Source organism: Triturus cristatus, chromosome 3_1 (assembly GCF_964204655.1).
Source record: "Triturus cristatus chromosome 3_1, aTriCri1.1, whole genome shotgun sequence".
NCBI classification, from domain to species: Eukaryota; Metazoa; Chordata; class Amphibia; order Caudata; family Salamandridae; genus Triturus; species Triturus cristatus.
Window position 1 is genome coordinate 886,827,920 of NC_140583.1, and position 23,271 is coordinate 886,851,190.

Genomic DNA, 23,271 nt, shown 5'->3' on the forward strand with positions numbered 1-23,271 from the left:
AGGGAATACCACCGCTAGGACACGGCTCATGTGGGGGTCAGGTGTCGGCGCCCGCCGTGGGGGCGAGGAGGGTCGATCCCCAGCTGGACCCGGGCGATCCGCCGGTTCCAGCACCGGATGTCCTGCCAACTTTTGCGGACCTGTGGCAGGCTCCGACTACGCTCCCCCGCAGATCTCACGGCCCTGACCATGTCCTGCCAGATCTCCCCCTTCTCGTAGGCAGTTACCTGTCAGGATGACAAAGTGACACAACATCAATACACCTGCTCCATGTCCCAGAGACACACATTTGAACATCTTTTAAATGTTGAACAGGGCATAGGATGCTGACAGGAATTGCATCATTCACAATAAGAAATTGGCCTGTGTGCAAGCCCCAATGCACTACATGGCATTGAAAGTCAACAGGTGGCATGAGGGGTGCGACACACTCACTGATCATGGGACACACTGTGCAGCACATGCAACAGCAGGCTGATGGCCAGCACGTGTCAAGCATTCACATGTCCCACTCCACTGACGCACCCTCAGCAGACTAGACAGACACACCCAGGCACAGATCACTCGCCTGTCATTGACAACAGCGGATACAACCCTCACTCTGCACATGTGCCACTTGCCAGTGGGGTGTCAAAGGTGTCGTGCTAGCTCTGCAAGTCAGACACACAGCACGGCTTACTTGTCACATCAGATGGGTAGATCTGTTGCCTCCTCGATGCAGCTGTGGTGCAATACTTCACATAGACACTCACCCACATGACAAGGAACGTTCACACACATCAATGTCCATGAGGTCGTACACATCATTTGGACACTCTCACCACAGGTCCACTCAACTCATACACATCTGTGGGTACAGTCACCTGTCACACCGGGGGGACCACTGAATCACCTCAGGACAACATGAATAAAAGCCCCCAAGGATTAGCCAGGCTTAATGTCTCATGCACTATGCAGTGAAAGTCACAGTAAGCACAATGCAAGTGAGGAGTGCACACAGGAACTACATCATGCTCTGCATAAGAGACATCAGCATGTCCCCCCCCCTGGGACCCACTCTAAACAACATTGCATGTCTGTCTCACCTGGACACAATATTGACAGTCACACAACAGGTGCATAGGCAAAGGTAGTGGAGTCAGCACTCACCTGTTCCCCTGGTCTCCCATACAGCTTGGTGTACTGTGGGAGGAGGCAGGCCAGCAACGCCTCATTCTCCTCCAGAATGGCTGGGCCCTCTCCACAGTACGCGACATGGTCCAGAGGAAGCAGAGACAGCAGCAGTGTGGTCGACTCGAAAGTTGTGCAGGCAAGTGCCCTCTCATGGGTTCTGGCTGCCTTATATCTGTCTTGCTGAGGGGCATTCATTTTGAGGAGTACATAGTGATTGGTCAGACACATTTGCATTGTACGTTTACTCCAATCCCTTTAAACATACACTTATGACACGAATTTGCATCGTTCAAATTTTGAGCATCATGTCAAGTAAACAACCACTTTGCAACATTGTATTTTGCGGCCAACTGACGGTTCCAGGACACCTGATGGACACATTACAACTGAAAACTCAGTATCCATGACAACCAGCATGCATTTAGGGCCTTATGTGTCCCCTGTGTAATTTTGAAATCCACACACAGGTACGGTGCGTTTCACATGTACCCCTACGGCACAAGTACAGTAGTGAAATGAAGCGTACACACGCGATGATTGCGGGTGTACGGTGCGTTTCACACATACCCCTACGGCACAAGTACAATGGTGAAACGAAGCATACACACGCGATCATTGCGGGTGTACGGTGCGTTTCACACGTACCCCTACGGCACAAGTACAATAGTGAAACGAAGCGTACAAATGCAATGATTGCAGGTGTACGGTGCGTTTCACACGTACCCCTATGGCACAAGTACAATAGTGAAACGAAGCGTACACACGCGATGATTGCCGGTGTACGGTGCGTTTCACATGTACCCCTACGGCACAAGTACAATGGTGAAACGAAGCGTACACCTGCGATGATTGCGGGTGTACGGTGCGTTTCACACGTACCCCTATGGCACAAGTACAATGGTGAAATGAAGCATACACACGCGATGATTGCGGGTGTACGGTGCGTTTCACACGTACCCCTACGGCACAAGTACAATAGTGAAACGAAGCATACACACGCGATGATTGCGGGTGTATGGTGCGTTTCACACGTACCCCTACGGCCCAAGTACAATGGTGAAACGATGCGCACACACGTGATGATTGCGGGTGTACGGTGCGTTTCACACGCTTACAATGGTAATACAGGCGTACACATGCCAGGAATGGAGGGCTACGAGTCGCAAAAGGATGTCCATCAAGTACTTGTCATTGTATACTTTTATGTGCAGGCCCTAGGTGTGTCAGCCAGTGATATTGCACAGGTCATCTCATCTAGTTGCACAATTGATGTGTGATGACCTGTGTACACATGTCATGTGTGATGGGGCACTATGTGGCACACATCACCTTGACACTTGCCACATGTGTGTCTGTAGTCCAACTGTTTCATGCACAGCAGCAGTGGGATGGCACAGTCATCAACACCCGCACCTTTCTCCTGAGGCCAGGGACAGGGACACTCTATCAACTGACATGTCACGATCAGCATGCCCCTATGTGACTATGTCAGGTGTGTGTCATGTGTTCCCATGAGCTTGCTGTTAGTGTTCCGTCAACTGCATCTGCTGTTGGTGCATCCAACATGGGTCTGTGTGGAGATGGGCATGGCACACATCTACGCACACCATGCCACATGTGGATTCCCACGGTTGTACGGTCTGTGTGCATTGGGCATCATATTTACCCAGGCATACATGTCTGCGTCATCTGATTTGCTGTGTTTAATTGTTGTCACGTGTACCCCTTCATCGCAATGTGAGTCATATGTACATTTGACATTCCATGTGACCTGTGCGTGTGCCTTGTAGTCAACTGTCTGGATGAGATGACATCCTTCCAATGCAGCTATGTGTGTCACTCCAGTGATATCTCTGGCTGTTCACTCAGACTTGCCCCCGGCTATTTTTAGGGCATGTCATGTAGACTTGACAATCAACAGGTGTATCTGGCTTTTCGTAGGAGTGCCAGCAAGCTGGCATATGTGTCCTGGATGTATTGCACACACCAGACTCCATAGTTACCTGATGTTTTGTAGCAGTTTAGCATGTGCTATGTTCATTGACATTGATGTTGGCAGACTCTCAATCTTCATTATTCCTAACAATGTCTTGCAGGGCACCGCCTGTCCCAAGACCAATGCCAGACTTGGCTGCCATGAGGGAACGTGCCTGCATCCGACGTTACAGATTCACTCAACAGTTGATTGAGGACTTGACCGACAAGCTGGCACCACACCTCCAACCGCGACACAGGTATCCTACTGCGCTGACCCCCAAGATGATGGTGATGGTAGCCATACATTTTTTTGCCACAGGTACGTTTCAATTGACCATAGCTGATGTTGGCGGGATGTCACAGACAATGGTCAGCCATGTCCTGCGTGATATTTTGTCAGCCATGTTGGAGCACCTTGATGAATTCATCAAATTTCCAACTCCTGAGGAGTTGACAGATGTCAAGGGGGATTTCTATGCCCTGGGAGGGATGCCCCATGTCATTGGGTCTATTGATGGGACACATGTGGCTTTGGTACCACCACAGGCACAGGAGCAAGCCTATCACAACCGTAAACATTACCACTCAATAAATGCCCTTGTGGTGTGTCTTGCTAACATGCTGATTTCCCATGTCTGTGCACGTTTTCCAGGATCAGCACACGATGCCTACCTCATGAGGCGTAGCAGGGTGCCACAACTGATGTTGTGGCTGCACAACGAACGAGCATGTCTTGTTGGTGGGTATACTCTGTTTGTCCTGTGTGTTGCGGTATCTTTGGCTCTTACGGCATCTCCTGACCCACTTATTTACATGACGTTTCCATGTAGGAGACTCTGGATATCCCAACATGCCATGGCTAATGACACCTCTCCGCAACCCGAGAACAGCTGCAGATCACCGGTACAACAATGCACACGGGCAGACCAGGCGAGTGATTGAGAGGACGTTTGGACTCCTTAAGAGCCGATTCCGGTGCCTTGACAAGACAGGTGGGTCCCTCCCATATGCACCGGAGAAGGTGTGCAAAATCTTCATTGTGTGCTGCATGCTGCACAACATGGCCATTGAGAAGGCAGTGCCACTCATCCTTGATCCTGATGAGCAGGAACATCGACCCGTGGAGGATCCAGGGCTTGGTCACGAGGCAAGTGATGAGGAGGAGGAGGATGATATCCGGAGTCAGCTCATACACAACTTCTTCTCATAAGTCACTGGGTATGAGTGTGCAAGCTTGTAGCATTGAGTGGCATGTGTTGCAATGTGTGTGTCCAGCTGACTGAATGCAAAGTGACTTTGATGTGTGTACTGATGTGTTTTTTTTGGTTTTTTTAATTAAATTATTTATTTGTAATTTTCAAAGCAATAATAATGCATACAGTAAGTAGACAGAGCAACATATACAGATTATATGAGCATCACATAAGCAAGTAGACAGTAGGGCATCTCTGCAATTGTGGGCAGTTTTTACCTTAAATGTCCAATGGCATGTACAGGTACGTCCTGTGGGGTCACATTGTTCGTCTTAGCAAGTCCCATCTCAAATACAGTACATATCACGATGTAGTCCCTGTTGACGCTGAATCTCCAGATGGGTAAGTTCGTTAGTACTAGGTACACACTACATTTCATATTGCCTAGATCGGCCCATTCTCACATTTCACCCCGTCCCGCTGCCTCAAGATCAGAAAGCATTATCTCTCCTCCGATTCCCAGGACAGCATTAGACTACAAGGGGGAAACTCTGCTATCACTCCCTGCTACTACTGGGCTGGTCGGGGTGAGCTTACAGTGCGAGTCAGCAAGTATTGCGTAAGAGGACCCCATATGTCTCTTGGTCTCGAAGCGCAGGGCAACGTCTCCGCATAGATTGTAAGATGGTCCTGACAGTACACCAGATCCTCCAGCCATTCCTTAAATTTAGGGGTCCGCCCTCTACCCCATCTGCAGGCCACCCTGCGCTTCGCTAATAACAGCGAGAGTGAGACATAGCGGCGACGTGCTTTGGGAATTTGTCTAGTGTAGCCTAGAAGTTCAACTAAGGGGTCACAGTCCATCGATAAGGCCGTCATCTCAGAGAGCGCTTCAAATACTTGTCCCCAGTATTCCTTCACCTTTGGGCACTCCCAGGCTAAATGCAGGAACCCAGCTCCCAATCCACCGCACCTATCGCATCGGTCGGTGTCCCATAGACCAAAGCGGCACATCCCAACCGGGGTACAATACATACGTTGCAAAAATATATAATGGATTATACGCAACCTGGCACTAGCTGAAATTTCCGCAGTTTGTAAGCAGCAGTAGCGCCATTGTTCTTCCGTAATATCCCTGTCCATGTCAGCCGTCCAGTGTACTCGCGCAGTACTATGAGGGCTCCCACACTCTGCTCGTATCGTTCGGTACAAGTTGGACACCAGGTGCCCAGGACTCGCGTTCTGTAACATCTGGTGCAGCAGCTTTAGGATCGTTGGCTCCCGTGGAAAGCTCGGGAGGATGGTCCGCATACCCTGCCGTAATCTCACATATAGAAACATTTCTAAAGGGGTGGGTTGTATGTCACCAAAAAATTGAGCGGGCGTACACAAATTGCCATTACAAAACAGATCTCCCCAGGTTCGTCTGCATACTCGAGCGCATAATTTTCTGAAGCCTGCTTCCTGCAGCAGCGACAGCCGTGGGTGGTACATCAGAGGCAAAGTTGGGGAGTAGAGAGTCAAGAACCCCAGGGCCCTCATGACATACTGCCATGCGTCCACCGGGCCCGTGATTGTAGTTGGCTCAGTGCTTTGGGGGCGAGAATGTGCATGCATCATTCCATCTAGAAGAATCGGGTCCGCCAGCCAGTGCTCCGCTGCTACCTGCAGCATGCATGCCGGCGGGTGCACCCAATAGTAGACGTAGTGGGCTTGGGCGCAGGCATGGTATAACTCAAAGTCCGGGATATCAAATCTCCCACTCACTGCAGGTCTCGTAAGCACTTTCCACTAGACCCGCGGCCTCCTACCACCCCAAAATAGGCGCATAAGTTCAAAACGCAGTGTTTTAAAGAAGAACCGTCCCGTATGATAAGGAAGGTTGAGGAATAGATATAGAAACTGTGGCAGTATCACCATCTTAATCAATGAAGCTCTACCTGCCATTGACAGGGGCAGGGAAATCCAACGTGTGATATTGGCGGTAAGACGACTTATGGCAGTGCCATAGTTTAGGCGGATCATTTCATCTCTATACCCGGAGATCTGAACCCCCGAATATCTCAAATCTGCGTCGCACCATGCAAACGGGTAGTCCAATAGGAATTTGACCGCTGCCGATGTCAGGGGAAAAACTTGCGATTTTTCCCAATTAATATGAATTCGAGATAGTTTCCCAAAGACTATAAATTCACGCAATAAGGGGTTTAGGTTAGTATGGGGATCTCGAACATATAGCGTCAGATCGTCGCCATATAGCGAGATCAGTATTTGCCACAAGGGACATCAGAGCGCCCTATCGTTGTGATGCTGTCTCAATCTGCACGCCAGGGGTTCGATCGCGAGGGCGGACAGGAGGGGGGACAGCGGGCATCCCTGTCTGGTCCCTCTTGTAACGGGAAAGGCAGGCGAAACCCGACCGTTAATGAGCACCCTAGCAGTAGGCCGTCGGTATAGCAACTGTACCCACGCCACAAACCCCGGGGGAAAACCCATGCGGAACAGAATACCAAAAAGATAGTCCCATTCGACTGAGTCGAACGCTTTAGTAGCGTCTAGAAAAACCGCAGCCAATGGAAGGTCAGGCGACACATTCTGTAAGACCGAGCATAACATATTATGGAGTGAAGCCCGCCTGGTCCGGCATCACCAGCTTATCTTTCAGGAGGAGAACTCGATTCGCTATGAGCTTTGCCAATATTTTGGTATCAAAGTTGAGGAGCGATAATGGCCTATAGGAGGCACAAAACTAAGTTTCCTTACCAGGCTTCAGTATAGATGTAATCAAGGCTTCTCTCATGGAAGGAGGTAGCGAACCATCCTCGAAGGCCTCCTCGTACACTTTAGTATAGGGGCCAGGATATCTATGTAGGTTTTATAAAAATTAACAGCAGGGATTCCGTCGAGACCCGGCGTCTTACCAGACTTCTGCTGCATTATTGCCTCACGAACCTCATCCAGTTCGAACGGGGCACATAGGAACTCTCGATGGTGATCTTCTAGCCACCCCAGTGCCACATCTCCCAGAAACGTCTCAAATTCTAACGGGTCCCCGCGTTGTGTTGTATACAACTGGGTATAGTGGTCTACAAAGATATCCTGCACTGCCGCCGCATTTCGACACATCTCCCCAGTCGAGTCCATTATTTCAAGAATATAATTGGAAAATCTAGGCTTCTGTATGGCGTCCGCCAACGCCCTCCCTGGACATTCTCCCTCCCCATATCTCCGAGCCTGCCAGTATTTCCCTAAGAACTTGGATTCACGATCTGCTGTGTCTGTGTATTCCGATAGTTTGTCCCTAAACTCTACGTGTGCCTGTCCCCTGTCTCCTTGAGTCATCCGCACCTCCAGTGACTTCAGTTCTCTTTCTAATCTCTGGAGTCGCCCCCGGATATCTCAGAGCACTCCGAAAATTTTCGATATGCACACTCCTCTGATCGTGACCTTGAATGCTTCCCATATGATCGCCAACGAGTCCACTGATTCTTTCTTTCTCTGGCAGAAACCACAAATCTCTTCCTCCAGCTCAGCATGGAATGCCGCATCTAACAAGGCTGTGGGCTGCAGTCGCCATGTACACCTTGCCCCTCCCCCCCCAACAATTCAAGCATGAGATGCACCTGCGAGTGGTCAGAGTATGTGCGGGGCAGATGGCTTACTCTTCTAATAGACGGCCCTAGACCTCTTGATGTTAGACAATAATCTATCCGGGCCCATGACGCCGCGCTCGATATAAAGTGCGTGCCTTCTGTGGACTGTGGTTGCATGTGACGCCACGTATCTATTAGTCCTCCCTCCTCCATGATATCTCGCATCGTTGCCTGCGAGCGATTGTAGTGATGCGACAGCGCCGTGGACCTGTCCATGCTAGGGTTGAAGGCTACATTAAAATATCCCCCCAGATGACATGCGTGGTGCCAAATGCTAGTATTTTACCCCATAGAACAGTGAAAAAGTCAGGCGCATCTACATGTGTGTACTGATGTGTCACTCGAGTGATGATGTCATGCCACACAGTTTTGCGGAGAGACTTTCTTTGAAATTTGCATGTGTCCAACATTGTTCATGTTTCGTACCTGACCATGTGTGTGGTGAGATTTGTTTTAGGTGACTTCTTGTGTGTCTGTCATTCCCAGGTTTTTGCGCCTGTTGTTTGCTCGTGTCATCTTTGTCCTCCTGCTATTCCTCATGAGGATTGCAACGTGTGCTGAATCAGCGTGCCATGCATGGACATGTGGAAATGTCAGTTTGGGTAAGGATAGCAGCAAGGTTTTTTGGTGGTGGTACGGGTTGGGAATGTGTGGGGACTGCTTCTCTGCATGTTGTGGTACCATGCATACATGTCTTCTCACCATGGAGCATGTAACATGTAGCATCACTCCCATGACATGATATTCACCCTTCTTGACAGTCATCTGTAGTGGAGTGTGGAGTCTGATGTAGGCATCAATGTGTGTAAACCTTGCCTCTGAAACATTGTGGATGCTACTGGTGGACATAGTGTGGGACATCACAACAACAGGCTCTATGGTGAATTGCAGCCTCTCCGTGTGCAGCAGGATGTGTTTTGCTCATCCCCTTAACTTGTGTGCCACCTCATTGGGATTTACAACATCCGTGTTGTGAAGGGGGGGTCCAGTGTATGTCCCACATGTTCTGGCAACTGACCTGTGAGTCTGTTCATATGGATGCATTTCCCTTAGTGTGAGTTTGTGTAATAAAGGTGTTCAGCATAATCCGAAGTGCCTCATCTCTGCCACTGCAGATCTCTTGCCAGTTTGCATGCGTCATCTATGGCATAATTGTCAAAGATTGAGCATATGGGTGTATGTGTACTTCGGCAACATGCATGCAGTTCTTCATGGCTAATGATATGTATTGTTCATGAAGTACCTGTTTTAGTATGTATTTGTGCAGTTTGCTCCTCACAACGGGACGTGAACGCCTGCTGACGGTGTGTCTCCTGTGCGCAGCTCCGCTTTTTGTTGCCTGATCCTGTGGCCGTCATTTTTGCTGATTGTTCATACATTTTCTCTGAGTGACCCATGAGTAACCTGACACTCCTTCCTTTACATACACCTGTTGCACTGTGCCTTTCTGACCTCCTTGTCTTTGTGTGCTAATTTTTGCCTAGTTTCTCACCCCTTCCGCCTGCTGCTGCCTCACCTGCGGCACCGCCCCACCGAGTGCCCTGATTCTGCAACCCACACGCCTCCAAAATGCTCCTCCCATCCCCCTCCACCCATTCTAAATGCAGCCAGCAGCTTGTCTGTGCCACTGTTGCGCCAACGCCGTGCCAAAGGCAGGACCGTCTGCGCCTGCAACGTGCACGGAGCACGACCCTCTGGTCCTTGCATGACCCACGTCACACAACAGGCTCATGCTGCAGCCACCCTCCAAGCAATGTCCTCCAGACAATCAACCGCCTGCTATCAGGCAACCCCTAAGCGCACACACAACACCTTCGCATGCTGAGTGTGCAACTCCAACTGCCTACACAGCGCTGCCCCGCCTACCAGACCCTGTCAGAACAATCAGGTCATGTGCCTCCTACTCCACATCCGCTCCGTCCACAAGCACGACATTGGACTCTGTTACCTCCTCAACACAACAGACCCACACATCACCTTCATGACAGTAACCTGGACAAAAGCATCCTCAGCGCACAACTTCTTCATTGCCATCTCAGACGGATACAAGATCACCCACAGGGACGGCAACAACAATCCCGGAGGATGAATTGCAATTTATTCCCAAGTACACCCTCAGAGTCACAAATCCGGTTTTGCTCCAACCCCCTGGCAACCCTCAGAGTAACACTCATCTACAGATCTCCAGGCCTACATCCACAATTCCGCAAAGCCATCAACATGTACATCTGCACGCACGCCCTCACCTCCACAGGCTACATGTGGCTGGGGGCCAGTATCTTCTTGCTGGAGGAGAACCACACCACCATCCAACATTGGTCCATCAACATTTGCATCCACGTCTCCGACAAGTAACACACTGCCCCACACCCTGCTACCGATCCCCCAAAGATGCTTGATGTAAGTCACCACAGACAAGCTGTGTGGGACACTCGAACCAACACCACCGCCACACCCTGCAACCTCACACACTGGATCAGCTACTGATCCAACAATCTTGCCATATTGACGGACTTTCCTGTGAAGCACAACAACAGTTAAGCCACCTGGGACAAGGCAGACCTACTGGACTCATACAGATCTAGCCGGACTCTTGTGCAAACCTTGCAACACAAAGTACCTTCATTTACCTTACAGCCCTGGAAAATACCACATACAGCCTTCACCATATCATCAGCAAGGACAAGTGGAGATCCTTCAGATAGGGCCGAGGCACCAAAACACACGACATCAAGGAGCTCATCAGCATTGTGAGTGAACTGACAGCAGATCTCCATCCAAAAGACACCCCACCCTTGCAAGGCAGATCACATCCCTTGCAACTTTCTACCACTGCAAGCTCATGGTCATACACGACAGCCTTGGCACACAGAGGCAGACAGCACTATTATCCGCGGGACAAACCCCCCTCAGGTTCTGGACTCCCGTCAGCAGCAAATACACCACCTGGCTCATGTGCACCATCCACTCTGGCTCTCCATCAAGCCCCTTCCCACACAACATCTCAACCACATCATTCCCCATCCTTGAAGCCCACGTCCAGGGCGTCCTGAATGTCTCCTTTGAGTTTGCCACATTCCATGGGAGCTGGAGGCATGCAGAGACCCAGGCCCTTCTTCAACAACGGACGGCAGTACCGCAGGATCTCCTGGAACATCACCCTGCTTCCCTACCCAGAAAATGTAATCAGGAAGACACTCAACGAGCAACTGACAAACTTCCTCCGCGCAAACAGCTCCAGGCAACCGGCACCAGAGCATCTTCCACAGTAATCACACCACTGCAACCGTCATCATTGCCACCACCGACAACTTTGCCCTGCTCAAGAATGGTGAGACCACCCCCCTTGACCTCTCAACGGCATTCTACACCATGTGCTACCACACTGTCAGCTCACACATCTCCAACACTGGTATCCAGAGGAGGGTCCATGATTAAATCAACAAGTAGCTCACCAGCAAGGCCCAGGGAGTCGGCCTCCACCCTGCAGCATGTAGTACACTGGGGTCATGTGGCCCATGCCCCAGGGATAATCTCTCAGCGTGACGATCTTCAATGTCTCCATGACCCCCCTCTCCACCATCACATGTGCACACGACCTCATCATCATCTCGTATTCCATTGACACCCAGCTGCTCCTCAACCTCACCAAAGACCCAGCCATTGCCAGATCCAATCTTCAAGAAGGCATGAGATCCGTTGACGAATGGCTGAACATCAGCCACCTGAGGATGGACTTGGACAGGACTGAGGTCATCATCTGAGGATTGTCCCCTTACGGCTGGGTCAACTCCTTGTGTCCCACCGGCCTGGGCACTGCACCAGCACCCAGTGGCCACGCACGCAAGCTGGTGTTTATCATAGACTCATCGCTCACAATTACCATGCAACTCAACACCATCTGTACCTCATGCTGCAACACCCTCCGCATGCTGCAAATGAACCACAGATAGATCCAGTCCAAGGCAAGACAGACCGTCCCCCAGGTCCACGACACCAGCCGGGTCAACTACAGCACCACCCTCTACGGAGGAACAACAGCAAAACTGCAGGAGAAGTTGTCCACATCCCGGGTGCATCCGCACACCTCATCTTCAACATCCCCCGCCCCAGCCACATCACGGTCCACCTGAGATAGCTACAATGGCTCACTGTCTGCTGGAGGATCACCTTCAGACTCCTCAACCACACTCAGGAGGCAGTCCACAACCCCAGACCCAAAACCGACCTTGGACATCTGTCATCCAACACCCCGTTGGCCCAACTCCGTGCAGCCCACCTTGCCCTGGCCACCATTCATCACATCCACAGAACAACTGCATGCAGGAGATAGTTCTCCCACCTCGCCAAACAGACCTGGTACTCCCTCCCCAGGCACCTCAACATGACCCATGACCTCTACACCTTCATGATACTCTGCCAAATTGGTCTGTCTGAGCAGTATTGCAAGTCCCCCCTCAGCAGCTTGAGGCCATCACGGGTGAGTATTGTGCTCCATGTCTGTATTTGGTGATACATTGTGACCCATGTGTGTCCTCGACCGGAATCAGATCCAAGTGTATGGATGGCTGGAGTTAGTTCCACACTCAGGCATACTTTGACATATCCCCACACATATGTTGTGGACTCATGCTAAATGACTGCAACATCAAATTTCAATTATAAATATTTTTACTATAGGTCTGGGGCGTGATTTGTGCACAGAAAAAGGTGCAATACAAGGACCATAGAATCCAAAGTTCACAGGGGGAGATGGGATCCTTGGCATTTGGAGTCATCAGAGTCCAGGCCACAGTGTTTGGCATCATTGGTCAGACTGTGACCAGCAAGTTCATGTGGCAGATGATGTCAGTCAATGAGGTGATGCTGTCGCACATGGAGGCCAGGTGCCACGCCAGGTGACCTGGGAGATGTGGATGGTCCGCTGCCTCTCACACTCTTTTCCGTGGACGGCCCACCTTCCTCCAGGGACCCTCAGATGCAGGCCTTGACGATGCTTGGGATGCTCCGTCAGACGAATCCTCCTCCTCCTCCCTCCTTGTGGCTGGTGGTGGTCTTCGCCTGGTGGCACAGGGAGGGTTGGCCATTTTGTCGGCGATCTGACGGAGTGAATGGCTTATGTCCCTTTGCACCGCCAGGTGCTCAACCAGTCTTGCCTCCATCCGTCCTTGGTGTTCTTGTTGACTGGCGTGTTGCTCGGCCTGCTGGTTCTTCATCTCTGTGAGGGTCACCAATACCGGGCTGAACTCCCTGGTGTCACACCGGTATGCATCCATGATGTTACCAATGTGTGACATACCGGTCCCTTCAGCTGGCTGGTCAGGTTCTCGCCTCCGCCTGCCTCCACTCCCACCACCCCTGCCCACACGAGCCTGGGCTGCCGTTGTGGGCACATCGGGTCTACGGGACCCCTGAGGGATGGCAGTGGCAGTGTTGTCTGCCTCCTCCTGGGTGCCCGGTGCACCTTGTCCCTCCTGGTCAGACTGGCTCAGCTGTTCACTGCGGGCAGGGCTCCTCGGTGTCTCCTGGGATGTGGCAGGAATGGGGGTGGTGTTTGGCACATATGTTCCTGAACCAAGTGCTGCAGGGGCTTGGACACCAGAGGGTCCAAGTCGGTCGGGGTCATCCGCGGAGTGTTGAGAGGCGTCGCTGCCGGTGGGATCAGGTTCCTCCCGAGCCTGGGACTGTGATTCTTCACCCTCATTGTTGGGGAGAGAATCATCACGTTGCCCTGTGTGTGAGAGACAGACAATGTTAATGCTGTTTCATGCAACATCCATGTTTCATACACATTCAAGTTGGCACTGTTCCTTCAGGTAGTTGTATGTGCCTAGCATTCTCCTCAATGTTCACTTGTGGATGGGTATGTTGCGGGGGACAGATTGATATGTTCTCCTGAGTCTTTGACATGTAGATTTTTGGCTTGGATGCTTCTTCGGCTATGTATTGGTGTTGTTGTGTTACATGTCCATTGTGACAGTGGGTAAATCCATTGCCTGTCCCAGGGGTGTCTGCTTGTGTAAGGGGTGTGTGTGACAGGGCCTGCTGGTGGGTGTAGTGTGATATGGCACTGGGGCTCCCAGGTGATGTAGCTGTCCCCCCATGGAGCATGCTGCCATGACAGTGAGTGTGAGTTCCTGTCCTAGATATCTGACCTTGTTGTCTTGGAGTTTGTGTTTGCACTGGTCACAGGAGGGCCTTGTGCTGCCTACACCGGGCCAAGTGTCAGCTATCTTGTCAGTACTTTCCCAATCCATGTGCATTGCACATGGTGCATGGGTATGTACCTGGGCCATATGGGATGAGGGCAATTGTGTCTGATTTGGAGTTCAACAATGCGTTTTGTGACACCCACCCTCCCAGCATACAGGACATCCATTCTTGGGTTGGTGCTTCGTGTAGCATGGGACATAGCATGGCCTTGCTTTCTCAATGGGGCATACACATGTTATTGGCATTAGCATTGTTTTTGACTGTGGTTCTGGCCGGTGAGGGCTTGGGGGTAGTTGCGTGCATTTTGTGAAGTTGGGGTGTGGATCCCATTACCCCCATGTTACGTAAGTTGTTTGTGTACTCACCAGGCTCTGGAAGTCCTTGAAGTCCATGTACTCCCACCGGCGGAAGCAGGGCCATCACCTTCTCCTCCCAGGGATGGAAATGTACTGGTCTGTGGGACCCACCACCTCCAGTAATGTTGCTCTGGGCGTAGTCGTCATTCATTTTTCCCTTGACCGCCCTCCGCAGATCGTACCACCTGGCTTGGTATTCAGTCCTGGTCCTTCTGATGGGTGCAACATCATTCACCCTATCGACGATCCTCTGCCACAGCCGTGATTTTTCGGCTATGCTGGTCTGTCTGACCAATGTTCCAAACAGCTGTGGCTCGACTCTGATGACTTCATTGACAAGGATCTCCAGCTCCTCCCTTGTGAACTTTGGATTCTTGTCTGTGGGCATGGTGTGGGGTGAGGGTGTGGATGGTTGTGGGTGTGTGGGTCTGAATGTGAAGGTGTGGGTATAAATGTGAAGAGGGGGTATGTGTGAAGGAGGTTGTGCGAAGGTGTATATGTTAAGGTGGATGGGTGCAGCTGTTGGTGTGTGCTCTCTAGCTGCAGTGAGTCTGTTGCAAAGGCTCATGGTTTGTGTGTGTGAGCCCTTTTTATTGGTCCATTTGTGGGTGGGCCTCAGTTTGAATTTTTGGTGGGTGTGTTATAAGGGGTGGTTGTGAGTTTGCCCCTCTGTTTGCCTGTTTGGATGTGGCCAGGTCAGTCATTTCCATGTTTTGTGCACTGTAGACGTGTTTTGTGGTGTTGTGTGAGTCGAATAGACCCTCCTTGTGCTGTTTTACATTGCCTATGTACGGTGCGTACATACGCCATGTTGTTGTGGGGTGCGTACACACGCGATGTTGGGGTACGCACCGTACAAACGCGATTATGTTGTTGTTAGGTGTGTACATACGCAATGATGTTGTTGTGGGGCGCGTACATACGCGATGTTGGGGTACGCACTGTACATACGCGATGATGTTGTTGTGAGGTGCGTACATATTCGATGTTGGGGTACGCACCGTACATACGTGATGATGTTGTTGTAAGGTGCGTACATACGCAATGTTGGGGTATGCACCGTACATACGCGATGATGTTGTTGTGAGGTGCGTACATATTCGATGTTGGGGTACGCACCGTACATACGTGATGATGTTGTTGTAAGGTGCGTACATACGCGATGTTGGGGTATGCACCGTACATACGCGATGATGTTGTTGTGGGGTGCGTACATAAGCGATGTTGGGGTACGCACCGTACATACGCGACGATGTTGTGGGGTGCGTACATACGCGATGTTGGGGTACGCACCGTACATACGCGACGATGTTGTGGGGTGCGTACATACGCGATGTTGGGGTACGCACCGTACATACGCGATGATGTTGTTGTTAGGTGTGTACATACACGATGTTGTTCAGAGGTGCGTACGTATGCATGGGGGGGCCTGTACGACTCGCACCCCGGGAACTACTTTTCCTGGGATACGCGTCGTACAATGTTTGCTTTATAGCGGGTGAAGTCATTCCCCGTGTACGGGACGTTTTCCGTACGAATCCTAAATCGGAAAGCCGGTCCGGATCGTACTTGTACAGTCAGACTGTATTTTTAGGCTTTGTACGGAAAAGTGTCCAGGTCCGTCTCGTATAACTTTTCCCGATCGCATTCGTACGGATCAGGTCGATCCGTATGTATTTTTCCCGTACGGGAAAAATTACGGATACGAGTCGTACGGAAAACAAATATACAGGATCAGAATCGGCCCCAAAGTGTTGCTTGTGACCGATTTTGGCTGATGTACAGAACCATTTGTCAGTCAGTCAGTCAAAAAGTCTTTATTCGATTTGCATCATAAAAGACATACTACACATATTAGACAATTCGACTATAAGACAATTCATGTACAATACAAAAATAGACTGTAAAACCTTTAAAATAGTAAATAAAATAGTAGGTAAAAATGATCACATCATGTTAAAAAATACAATAAAGTGCAAAAAGAGAGACGTGCCGTTTATGCCATGGACCAAAGTAGATACTATTGTGTGGCAGCAGAGAACACAGGTTATGGCTTCAATTTCTTGGCCCTAAGGATCCATGCCCAACTAATAAATTTAGCAACACCAATTACTATAGGAGTGGAAGTATCGGTTTTCAAAATTCTACTAGCGACCTGTGCAGAACGAGTGCTCATTAGTCTGCATGCAGGTCGAAGCCAGATACGTCTAGGAAGTTGATAAGTTGGGCAACAAAAAAGGAAGTGGTCCATGGTTTCAATCTTGTCAACACAGAATGGGCATTTATCACTACCAAGAGGACTCCAACTTTTGGTGAGTCCTCGCAGTGGTAGAGCGCCCACTCTGAACTGGTGATACAACTTACGATCTAGAAACTTCAAGATGGTATCCCAGTAACTTTCATAGACAGAGTCCTCCTTAAAAACTAGGAAAGAAGCAGTCATTGTGGAACCTGTAAGGGAAACACATCTCCTATTCTTAATGTAATTCCAATACGCAACCTTAAGCACCTTTTTTGCTGGGAAGACTTCTGTATCAGGGTTAACCCATAGATCACGCATCCCGAGATCATATAGCAGGGTTTTGATGCTAGACAACCAGGGAATCCTATGAGACCCCTCCAACCCTTTGATCTCCAGAAGGGCTTTTGCATAGTTAGATAGTTCGGGGGTTGTCCACAAGCGGCGCCAGAACGCCAGGGGTCTATACCCTGCGCAGTCCTCTATAGGCTGAATTCCCAGGTCAAACAAAAGAGGGATGCGTGGAGTGGATTGGGGAAGCCCAATAGCTGACCGGAGGAATTTATTCTGGGCAGTTATCAATTTGGACAAATTATTAAAGCCCCAAATCTCAGCTCCATATAAAATTGCAGGTAAAATCTTGGAGCCGTAGATCTTCATGAGTGGGGCTATTGGTTTTGTTAAAGAGTGTTTGTGCTCTTTCAACAAAGCTCCTCCCAGTTGGGCATGCTTGAGTGCGAGAAGATCCAGCTGGTGAGACCAGCTGCACGTCTCGCTAAAAGTGACTCCAAGATAAGTAAATACAGCCGTTTGGGATAAGTTGACTCCACCCAAACACACCTCCGCCTTAACCCGCCGAGGGCCACGAAAAACCATAAACTTGGTCTTCCCAACGTTTATTTCCAACTCATGCTCGCGGCAAAAGATCTCGAAGCGAGACAGGGCCAGCTGCAGTCCCTGTCTCGTCCTCGAGATCAAAAGAGTGTCATCCGCGAACATGAGCAGGGGAATCTTCATTCCTGCCAATGTAGGTGCATCTGTAGGGCTATTTAAGAAGTAGTTTACAACCCCATTGATAAATAAAGAAAACAGGGTGGGTGCGAGTACACACCCTTGTCGTACACCTTTGGATACTTTAAATCTATCGGTCAGTTCCCCGGGTTTACCCCATCGGACACGGGCGTACGTATTTTCATGTATGGTGACCAAAAAAGAAACCAGATCTTTTGGCATGCCCATGTCCAAGAGAACTTTCCATAGCTTGTCCCTCGGCACAAGATCAAACGCAGACCTTAAGTCTACAAAGGCTGCATACAATTTACCTCCCCCCAGAAAGACAACCTTCCAATACAGAAGTACTACCCTGAATACTTGGTCCAGGGTCCCAGTGTGGGACCGAAACCCTGCCTGAAGTGGAGACAGCACGTCAAAGTCAGACATCCAAATTTGGATACGACCGAGTACGAGGCGGGCAATAATTTTTTGTACTGCGTCTATTAGACTAATGGGTCTGTAGTTGCCCGGGGCAGAGCGATCGCCTTTCTTATATATCGGCAGTATCTCTGCCCCGAGCCACGAGTCAGGGACTACAGCACCACCCGCAAGGGCGTTAGCCAGGAGGGTCAAGTAGGGAATCCATACATCTTGTTCCTGAATAAATAGGTCAGGAGGGATACAGTCAGGTCCTGGGGCTTTACCACTCTTAATCGAGCGTAGGACTAACTTGGTTTCATCAGTGGTAAATTTTAATGTATTTTCAACAACTAGAGGACAAGAGAACTGCCTGTCCGTTAGAGCACCAACCTTAAATTGTTCCTCAAAATACGCTACCCATTGTTGTGGTTCTACTTGATTAGAGGGGCGAATATCCGAGGGGGAGTTACCCCATTTAAGGAGATGCCAGAATTGGACCATGTTGCGATCATGACAAGCCTGATATAAATCCCTCCAACGCTCCTCATCCCAATTTTGCTTGGCCTTGTGTTGGGCGTTTTTGTAAACAAGTCTACACTTTTGGATGATAGAAAGAGAGCCTGATTTAATGGCCTCTTTCAGGGCACTTTGAGCCATTCTGCAATCCTTGTTGAACCATGTACGTGGTCTCAACTCTTTACCCCTACCGATGGCGGGTTGGCTTTTCACAAAAAAAGTTTTGAGCTCCGCAAAGAGATTGTTGTGGGAATCCCGGATGTTGTCCTTAATCAAGTTTTGGGATTCCATTTTATTAAGTGTGACCAGGGTACTGTTGATTAATTCCCTGATGGCCACACGTGAAGATTCACAGGTGGCAATCTTCGGCCATCTCACCCTTCTAAGATCGTTGGTAACAATGACATCTATAGGGGAGCTGCCATCTGGATAGGTAGGGGAGGCTACAAAGGTATTAACCTTGATACACAGTGCAAGGGGATTGTGATCACTCTCGACTCTACTTACTACCACCATGTCGTCTATGAGTGGCCACAAATCCAAGCTGGCTAATATATAATCAATTCGGCTCCCTGACCTACCATTGTCAAATGTAAACCTCCCCATCCTGTCAGATTTAGTTCGCCCATTTACTGCTCTCATGCCTTGATTTAAACATAAACCCTTCATAAAAAGAGCAGCTTGAGACCATTTGTTAACTGGTTCTAGCTCCAACATGGGAACACCCCAGGATGAATCTTCTTCCTCGGTGAAGTCCCCACAATCGGCCCCCAATGGCTCAAAACAAACATTGAAATCTCCAGCCACAATCTTGTACGTGAACATAGAAGCGGTCTCCAGAAAATTCTCCAGTAATAGACAAGTGGGAGAGCACTTGCCTCCCGGGAGACCTCTTACATAGATGTTATTAATGGTTCTTCTGTTCCCAAATTGCCTGTTTTAACACTCAGGGCCTGATTTAGATCTTGGCAGATGGGATACTCCATTACAGATGTGACGGATATCTCGTCCGCCGTATTACAAGCGCCATAAGATATATTGCACAGCTAATACAGCGGAAGGGATATCCGTTATGTTTGTGACGGAGTATCCCATCTGCCAACATCTAAATCAGTTTAACAAAAATGGGGTGACCCTGTGTCCCTCAGAACTTGGGTATAAATTAGTAAACAAAGAGTGGTTTGTACATTATAGAAAGGGATTTTGCGGTTCGAACCCAGTGATTTTGGAATTAATTGCAAAGTTCGTGACTGCGAAATCCTATAAACATCTTACCCTAAATGTGAAAATCATTTTGAACTATTTGAAAATATACAATAACCATGGGAATAGTTTTTCACACTTATTGTGCTGTCAGCAAGCTCATGGTTGTGGCAACATTCATTTGATTATCAAAGATTGAATGGATTCTTCCATTTCACTTTGTCTATTCTCAGTATGAAACTGTTGGGGATCCCACTAATGAAAAAAAGTTCAGAAGGTAGTCGATAATCGAACACACACACAATACGCAAACAGTGAGCCTCGGCCCATTAACACATATAATACTGAAAAACATAATTGCAGGGATACGAAATTGACATCCATACTTCTGCGATTTATGAGTAAAAAACACAAACACAATGGGCCCGATTCACAGAACTAACTTAAGACAAAATCCTAAACTTACTACCATTTTGGTATTCACAGAAGGCACTTACTCATTTTGGTATTCACAGAAGGCACTTACTCATTTCGGTATTCACAGAAGTTAGGAGTCCTAACTTTAGGACTCCTAAATGCCTTCTGTGAATACCGAAAGTCTTAAAATTAGGATTTTTCTCAGTTTAGTAGTAGTATAGTTAGGACTCCTAACTTTAGGACTCCTAAATGCCTTCTGTGAATACCGAAAGTCTTAAAATTAGGATTTTTCTCAATTTAGTAGTCCTAAATTTAGGACTCCTAACTTTAGGACTCCTAAATGCCTTCTGTGAATACCGAAAGCCTAAAAATTAGGATTTTTCTCAGTTTAGTAGTAGTATAGTTAGGACTCCTAACTTTAGGACTCCTAAATGCCTTCTGTGAATACCGAAAGTCTTAAAATTAGGATTTTTCTCAATTTAGTAGTCCTAGGACTCCTAACTTCTGTGAATACCGAAATGAGTAAGTGCCTTCTGTGAATACCAAAATGAGTAAGTGCCTTCTGTGAATACCAAAATGGTAGTAAGTTTAGGATTTTGTCTTAAGTTAGTTCTGTGAATCGGGCCCAATATTTAATACAAATATTGCTAGTAGTTCCCCTTTCCTTGCACAATGGTTAGCATCAGTCACAAACTCTTCAAACCTTTCAAGTAATTTACTTTGAGGAATGCAGCTCTGTCGTGTTTGAATAACTTTAATGCATCATCAGCTACATCATGCGTTTTCACCAAAATGCCAGGGGTAGCAGAGGTGACATGACTCGACGTTTAACCTTTACTTCCACTCACACATGCATGCTTACACACACAAACAGATTTACACATACACACACTTGTTCTCACATAAACATGGTCTCACCTGTAAGGGCACACACAATATATATTTAAAATCATTTTTTACTTGTCTCAGCAGCCAGGGTGGGTCATATTCCAGCAAATTATAATTCATTTTTTATTACATTAGTTGTGTATAATAAAATATTATTCTCTATTAGTGTAATAAGAATTTACCAAAAACAAGGCAAGTGGGGCACTGATTTTGCCACCTCTTAGGCCAGGGGTTGCAAAGGCAATGCCAGGGTTAGCAAGAGGCGAGCCAGCAGTTGCAGCTGTGACCCTTGTTGACCCCTAAATGACGTCCATGACCTACATGTCGGAATAAATATTCAAATTTTGAAGAATATTATTAGAGTATGCACTACAAATTGACAGGCAAACATTCTATGCTAGAAATCAACCTATCGCACATATGATTAAAAAATGTACTCCAAATCACTGCATACACTGTGCCATTATCTGAGGGATCATATCTCCAGGAAAGTTAGAGGAATGCATAAGTATTTGATCGCTGGTGCTGTCCTTATTAGAGAGAGTGTGTGGACACAGTCTTTGTACTAAGGCACAGTGGAAAGAGTTTTAGCAGCCTGGAAGATTCCCATTTGGATGAAGTCCACCAGACATGTCTGGTCGCCAAGATATGATAAATTAATTGTTGAAAAACTGCAGTTAAATTGTAAGACTTGCTGTTTAATGACTGCAACGAGCATTCCCTGCCCTAGAGACAAAAGCCTTTCTGTTTACTTTGTCAAAAAGCCTATCAGTTTATAACAGGAGAGGCATTTACCATTGGAGAGGTGATTCATGGAGTATTTTTCAAATATTTAAACACCTTTTCAAAAGGCGCCTCTAATCCTCCTGTGTTAAATACTTCAAACCCTTTAAGCCATTGACTCAAAAAGACAAAAGACATACTGTATATGAAGCTCTATTTAGGCTGGCTTAGGAAATGGCCATCATTTGCCTGGTGTACCCCCCAGGTTTTGCCTTAACTGTTTTCGCTGCTAGTAGAACTCTGTGCACTTTACTCCTGCTAACCAGTGGTAAGGTGTCTGTGCGCCTCCTTCCAACATCATGACATCACAAAACTCCTAATTGGCAGGCATACTCAGCTCCTTATAGGCCTCTAGTAAATAATACAATGTGTACTCAGTACCTGGGCGTTAAGCATCACTAGTGGACTGCAGACATATTGTGTTACCCATTGCAGTGGCAATGCAAACATGGCTTCAGGCCTAGCTGTGTAGCCTCACTGCAGCATTGAACAATTGCAATTCGAACTGTCAACCCCTTTTGACAGGTCAAACCTCCAATTTAAATATTAATAAGTCACCCTTAAGTAGGCCTTGCATCCCACCAGGCTAGGTGCATGACATTTAAAACTAGGACATTTAGAAATGTAATGCAAACATATCATTTCAGTGACTAGCACCCAAAAGCTATTTTTCACTGTTGCAGGCCTAGTTTTTGTATCAAGAAAACAAGAATGCAGGTTAAAATTTAAAAATCCTAATTCTGCATCTGAAAAATAATTAAGCAACCATTAGTTATTAAAACTTCAATTCAATGCTTAAGGCAGATTTTTACTAAATCATAAGGAAGTGTAACTTTTAAAATGTTACCTTTTCACTTCCTAAAGTTCCTACTTTGCAGTTGCTCTTCAACTTCTCCTAGCCAGTGATTAGCATCTGAATAAGTGTGAATGATGAGGGACATTCTTCACAGGAGGGGCACAAAAGGTCACTGTGACTGACCTCAACCTAAATGGGTAGAGATGATTCCTCTGTATCTCACAGAACAGGCAGGGTGGGAGCTGTGGACATCCCTTTTGATATTAGTTTCAAATCCTGCTTAACAGGTCTGCTGGGTGTTTGTATTTACATATAACACTTGGGGCCAGATTTACAAACATTTTGCAGTGTGTTTGTGTCACAAAAGGTGATAGAAATGAGCACAAAACATTTTTGGGGTTATGTACTGCAGCTCAAAACTTGTTTTGCAATAGAAAGTTGCATAAAAGTA